At 39.5% G+C, this 7,058-nt stretch overlaps 1 pseudogene; it reads left to right on the top strand.

Annotated features, from left to right (window-relative positions):
- Window positions 1-714: 714 nt before the first annotated feature.
- LOC115232742 lies at window positions 715-3,487 on the top strand (annotated as a pseudogene).
- Window positions 3,488-7,058: the final 3,571 nt, after the last annotated feature.

Below are 7,058 nucleotides of genomic sequence, written 5' to 3'. Positions count from 1 at the left end.
TTTTTTGCAATTTTCCAGATTATGTGGTGTATATATATAGCTTGTAATTCACTTTAAAGTAACGATATTTTACTTTAAAGTATTGTAAAGTTATTTTAACAAAAGTCAAGTTCTTATCTCTAATATTTGTTCCCACTCATACATGCATGTATGAGTGGGAACAAATATTAGAGATAAGAAATTGACTTTTGGTAAAATAACTTTACAATACTTTAAAGTAAAATAACGTTACTTTAAAGTAACTTACAAGCTATATATACACCACATAATCTGGAAAATTGAAAAAAAGTTACTTTAACAAAAGTCAAGTCAGTCTTTATCTCTAATATTTGTTCCCTATTTTTTATATTTTCGATTGTGCGGGGGTCTTTACCTGCGCGAAGCAATGACAATTGACAGAGATTATCTTATCATGATCTTCTATCGGGGAGCGACTCGTAGTTAAGTATATATTAAGTATTTTATAGCTATGTTTACTCTCTCTCCCCAAACATATGTACGCATAGCATGCGTGAAATCGCACCGTCGTTTGCTGGATCCGCTTGGCCGAGGATATTATTAGGAATTCGTCTCACTTTTTGCGCGGATCAACGCCGGAGGTAACAAACGATCACGTAATCGTAATCCGTCGCCTTTCTCGTATGATTAAATAAAAGCGCACAGTTTATAACAATTTTTACATTTAATTTTTTTGGGGGGTTTTCTGACGACGATTATTTACAATAATATACAAAAATATGCTATAAGTCTATGAACATTTGATTTTCACCTAAATGCTGCATGTGTCGGTGAAAAGCGAATATTTTCTTGTCCTTCGAGTCTGATACTGTAAATAACCAGTTTCGATATCGGTGCGGAGTGTCGAAACCGCTGTACGCTCGCGTCGATATCCACTCGCGCCCGCGCGCCATGCGTCGCACCGTTTTTCCGTGGCAACAGGAAATTTCGGCTGAATATTCACGGTATCCACGATCGCCCATTCTATTCCAGAGACCTAAGCAAAATGGCACAAAAGCGAAGTGCTGTCTACATAGGATCCGAGGAAAATGATCCGAATGAATGTAAATATATAGAAGACTGCACGACGATAATGTGCAGGACAAGGAGAAATTTGCAAGCAGGGAAAATCATCGCGAGATCGAGCGGTGGCGGCGGAACAAGATGACTGTCTACATTTATTGAGTTCTCCGATATGATGCCGACTATTCAGCTCTGGCTCGGAAATCTGACAAACTCACGATTCTACGGATGGCGGTGGCGCGCATATGAAAGCTTTCAGAGGTATCGGAAATACCGCCATGAATAAACGCCTATAAGCTTTCCTTTCTCACCGATCAGGAGCTGAAACATTTGATCCTCGAGGTGGCCGACGGTTTCTTATTTGTCGTGAGCTGCGATACAGGCAAGATCATCTACATGTCCGACACGGTCGCGTCTGTATTGAACTACACGTAGAGCGATTGGCACGACACTAGTCTCTATTCATAAATTCATCCGGACGACACCGAAAAAATACGAGAGCTTAGCGCGGCGGAGACTGCAACACAGTGGTCGAGTACTAGAGCTCAAAATCGGAACGTTGAAGAAAGAGGGCCAATCCTCGATGTGCCTGTACATGGGTTCGAGAAGAGGTTTCATTTCGCATGAAGGTCGGCAACCTATAGACGATGGGTGATATGGCGGCAGCGCACAGGCTGCATTATATGAAGCAGAGGAACTCTTTGGGTCGTCGGCGCGAGATGGTCAGAATTACGCGGTGGTACTACACCAGTTACATCAAGAATTGATCACCCATTGGTGATTTTATTCCCCCATGTGTATCAGGTGTGGATCTAGGTGAAGAGGACTCGGGAGCGTTCAGACTGATCCGGATGGGGTAGTCATGGACGAGAATGTCACCACGCATTGCTGCCTTGTCCGTCATTAGGCGATTACAGTCACTAGCACAACAAATAGTAGCGACTTAGCAGCTTCTAACAGCAAAAGCGAATTTATATCACGTCACTCTGCAGAAGGTAAATTTACCTTCGTGAACCAAAGAGTCGGTGGAATTTTGGATTCTACTTCATCGAAACTCTTAGGTCATTTTTGCTACAAATCCTTTCATCCGGAGGATCTGACACACATGTGGAAAAGCTTTGAACAAGTGTTAAAGTTAAAAAGGCAAGTCGTATCTGTCATATACAGATTTCAAGCCAAAGACTGGATGTGGTTAAGGATATCGGCGCGGATTAAGGATATAGTCGCGTTTCTAAATCCATTCAACGAGAACGTTGAATATATCATCGAATATTGCACAAACACGCACGCAAAATTATTTCATCCAAATAATGACGGTCAAACGGAGAGCGAAGCTATACCTGCATATGGAGAACTTGCTTTAGATCACTCCCTTCAAAGACATTTTGCTAGGGATCCGTTGTATTCTGCGTATCATATGATGCAGAATTCGGCGGACTCGAAGGACAACAGAAAAATGACTGATTTAATTGAATGATCTGATTCAATGATTTGATTTTCACCTAGATGCGGAATGTGTCGGCGAAAAGCGAACATTTTCTGGTCTTTTGAGCTAGATACTGTAAACATTCGATGTTTCGATGTTGGTGCGGAGTGTGGAAACCGCTGTATGCTCGAATCGATATTTGCTTGCGCCCCGCGCGCCCCTTTTTTCCGTCGCACCGTGGCAATGGGAAATTTCGGCCGAATGTTCACGGTAGCCACGATCGCCCATTCTATTCCAGGAAGCAAGATGACACAGAAGCGAAGCGCTGCCCATATAAGATCCGACAAGCTTTATCACCCATAAGAAGCTGAAACATTTGATCCTCGTAGCGGTCGATGGTTTCTTATCCGTCCTGAACTGCGACATAGACAGGATTATCTACGTTTCCGACTCGGTCACATCTGTGTTGAACTACACGCAAAGCGATTGGTACGGCACCAGCATCTATTCACAGGTTCATCCGGACGACACTGAGAGCAGCTCAGCGCGACTGAACCGGAACACGGTGTATTAGATTTCAAAATCGGAACGGTGAAGAAAGAGGGCCAATTCTCGATGCGCCTGTGCATGGGTTCGGGAAGAGGTTTCATTTGCCGCATGAAGGTCAACAATCAATACAGACGATGGATGACATCCGGATGAAAAATTTTCAAGAGGACTAATCGCGGGCCGAGCGGTAAAACGCGCGATGAGCGTCTGTAGCGTGTGACGCAACAGTAGGACATCCCCTCACTCAATGCGAGATAAGTAGAGAGAGGAAGAGAGAGATATATAAGCGGAGAGAAATAATAACCTTATTATTTTATTGTTTTTTTTATTTCATTCTATAGTGATTAATTCAGGATTTTTTCGTACTATGTGCAATTTAAAGCGCGAGGGAAGAACCTGGTCATGCACAACTCATGTCGTGGGGCCAAGAATTCATATACGATTTAAATCTCGTCGTCGCGGTTGCCGGAGAGTGTGAATTGATTGAATATGCGGAGGAGATCCTTGATTAGATTTCAAAATCGGAACGGTGAAGAAAGAGGGCCAATTCTCGATGCGCCTGTGCATGGGTTCGGGAAGAGGTTTCATTTGCCGCATGAAGGTCAACAATCAATACAGACGATGGATGACATCCGGATGAAAAATTTTCAAGAGGACTAATCGCGGGCCGAGCGGTAAAACGCGCGATGAGCGTCTGTAGCGTGTGACGCAACAGTAGGACATCCCCTCACTCAATGCGAGATAAGTAGAGAGAGGAAGAGAGAGATATATAAGCGGAGAGAAATAATAACCTTATTATTTTATTGTTTTTTTTATTTCATTCTATAGTGATTAATTCAGGATTTTTTCGTACTATGTGCAATTTAAAGCGCGAGGGAAGAACCTGGTCATGCACAACTCATGTCGTGGGGCCAAGAATTCATATACGATTTAAATCTCGTCGTCGCGGTTGCCGGAGAGTGTGAATTGATTGAATATGCGGAGGAGATCCTTGTGTAATATTTGGCCGGTTGAAAAGGAGTAGGCACCGCTTCCGTATACAAGAAGCGCCTCAAGCGTTTCACTTTTCTCGTTCTTTTAAAGTGCGTTTTTGGTAAAACTTTTTGGGAGAGAGATGTCTGAACCGAATTGATTTATCAAATAGAGATATATTCCACATTTGAATCAAAAGTTCAGTAAAAATTAATATCACCTGACTTATAAAAATCGATAACAGTTGGCAGATCAGTACGCGTATAGTAGTATGGGCCTGACGTGCGAGTTCTATACGATATTATTGGCAATCTTTGATCACTCATAAGTAAAAAACTATTATAGTCTCAATATTTTGGTATTAAGATCTTTTACTTTATTTTACCTTCAAAATATGCTATTAAAGTATTGGGCGGTAGTTGTGAGACACCCTATATGTTTAATATTATTTTCTTAAATCAAATAAAAATATATCATTAAAACAAAAACAAAATAAAATTTGCCATATATAATGCAAATTATAATATATAATAATATATAATAATAATATATAATAAAAAATTTATAGTGAATTTATAATTAATCAGAGTTGTTAATCAGAGTTAACCAATCTCGTTTATTCAATTTCGTCAGGAGCGTCGTCTACAGTATTGTATGTATTCGACGCTATATCCCAGCATTCTTAATATGTTTTCAAATTGCGTTTCTGCTTGACCTTTCTGGGAGGGGTACGTCTAGACGGAGTTGACGTTAGAAATAATATTGGTGATAGAGCGTTGGTTATGGAATTGTTCAATCTGAAAATTAAAATATAGAAATAAATTAACGATAGTAATAAGAATAAAAAAACGCAAGAAATAGTAAGAAAAGGAACATTTTAAAAGGAGCGTTTAAAAAAATTACAAATATATTGGCTCACCCGATCTCAGAAACAACATTTCCTCCATCTGCATAATTATATTCTGGTCTCTTTTCGGCATCTATATATGGGCCATCTCTATAGGATCGAATCGATTGATCGCCAGATCTGCGTCTCGGTCTAGTATTCAATCTGAAAATTAAAATATAGAAATAGATTAATGATAATAAAAATAGGAATAAATTAATAGCAATAAGAATAAAAAAACGCAAGAAATCGTAAGAAAAGAAGCATTTTAAAAGGAGCATTTAAAAAGATTAATAAATTTAAATATAAGATTAATAAATATAGAAATAGATTTATAACGTTTGTTGGGCTGTAAACGGGGCCTCTCAGGTATTGAATGATTTGATTTTCACCCAAATGCAGAGTGCATCGACGAAAAGTGAACAAGCGAAGCGATATGATAGAATAAAGTACTAAAGCGGTTCTTTAAGCGGTTGAACTATTAAGCGGATACTGCGAGAATGCGGGCGACCAGCGAGAGGAAGTCTTTTTAAGCATTTTGCAAAACGGGTCTTCTCTCCGCGGATCGCCAATAAAATCGATCGATTTAATTAATTTTGAGATGACTTCTGAGCGTTGTGTGCGATTGGTCGCCAAAAATGTCTGACGTAGCCTGTTACACATCTAACATACGCGAGACGTGATTTAGTTTCCGTATTGGTATTCTGCTAACTTTGTCATTGTTTCGCGCATGCCTGATGAGATATGTCAGTTGGAATTGTTATTGTTACTTGTTTGCGACATGAGTTTCGTTTGAGACGCAAAAACTAACAAATGTTGGCGCCATTCGTGTGACATTATTTTACTGCAACAGTGCCTTAAAATAACCGCACGAATCGAGTAGTAATTCAGTGTTAATAACAAATTTAATTAAATTGTAAACGACGGTTGAAAATAATTGCCGCTTTCGCAAGTAATGAGAGATAAATGTATTATCGAAGATTCTTACGCGGGTCGCACCTGCATCGCCGATTCACTATCTTCACTGCGGGATCCGACGCCCACGCGCGTCCCCCCGGAATATTTATACCTTGTGTGTCTTGCCGGTCCGTCTCCTCTTGCTGCCTTTCCGTCGCGTTTTTTTCTTACTCGACGCTTGTATTTTATCGTCATTCCCCGCGCGAGTGAAAATGTGCCATGGTGCTCTCTCGCTCTTCGCTCCCCGACGTAACTATTACATACGTGAACGGCCGGGCTTGTAAAATCTATTTGCCTGGGCCAAACATTCTCCGCTTGTCGGTGCACTTCATCCCCGATCCTTGAATTCTACTTATCAATGTTCCCCCGGTTACGAGCAGGGCAATCTCGGCAAGCTATTCCACGATGTTTCGTACCACGCGTCTTCGCTCCGTTGGCACGCCCACGTTTATAACTAGAGACAAACGTCGTTCAGCCTCGTAAAACGAAAGGAGTACCTGGTCTAAATTGAATATCTCTGCACAATGCTATACTTGAAATACGTCGGTCTTTCGTACAATAATATCTTTTCTGATGCCTGTCTATTCGTATTGAAAAGGATTTTTCAAAATGAATGGACTTCTTCTCCTTTTTAGTTATTTTCTTTCACAGTGTATTTGAATTTTTTTATTCGAAAAAAATCTTTTAAATAATAATGATGAAATAATATAATTAACACAAAATGATACTTATATCGAAAATTTGTATCATTTGCTTGCAGATCAATTAAATTCCAAAGACTTGATTTCGAATTTCTTCTTTATCGAATGATGATGGTTGCGATGCGCTCGTCGATGTACGGGACGTATATTTTTCCATGTAGACTTATTGCAGTAGATTTTAGAAATTCCTTCTTTTGTGTTTGAAACGTCTCATTTTGAATTCATATAGCTAGTTTCCGTTTGTTTTGTGTCCTTTCTCTTGTCCGAAATTAATTTGAATTTATCATTATAATATTTTACTATTTTTGTATAACAAAATAAAAATTTAACAAACTTTTTAAATCGGAACCCGATAGTGAAATATCTGATGAAAATCAACGTTTTTTTTTTTAATTATAGAACCTAATGTAGGATTTAAACTGCATTCGGTCTGTCCGATGTACAGTATCCGATACTGAATAGAAAAATTTATTTCCGAGAAGCTAAGATATCGCTGACTAAAAAATTTCTTGGAGCGGCTCGATTTATTTGAATATTAAAATATTAT

The sequence above is a fragment of the Formica exsecta genome, unplaced genomic scaffold (assembly GCF_003651465.1).
Source record: "Formica exsecta isolate Colony F162 unplaced genomic scaffold, ASM365146v1 scaffold15, whole genome shotgun sequence".
NCBI classification, from domain to species: Eukaryota; Metazoa; Arthropoda; class Insecta; order Hymenoptera; family Formicidae; genus Formica; species Formica exsecta.
The sequence above is the reverse complement of the archived record's forward strand: the minus strand, read 5'-3'. Positions and strand labels throughout refer to the sequence as shown.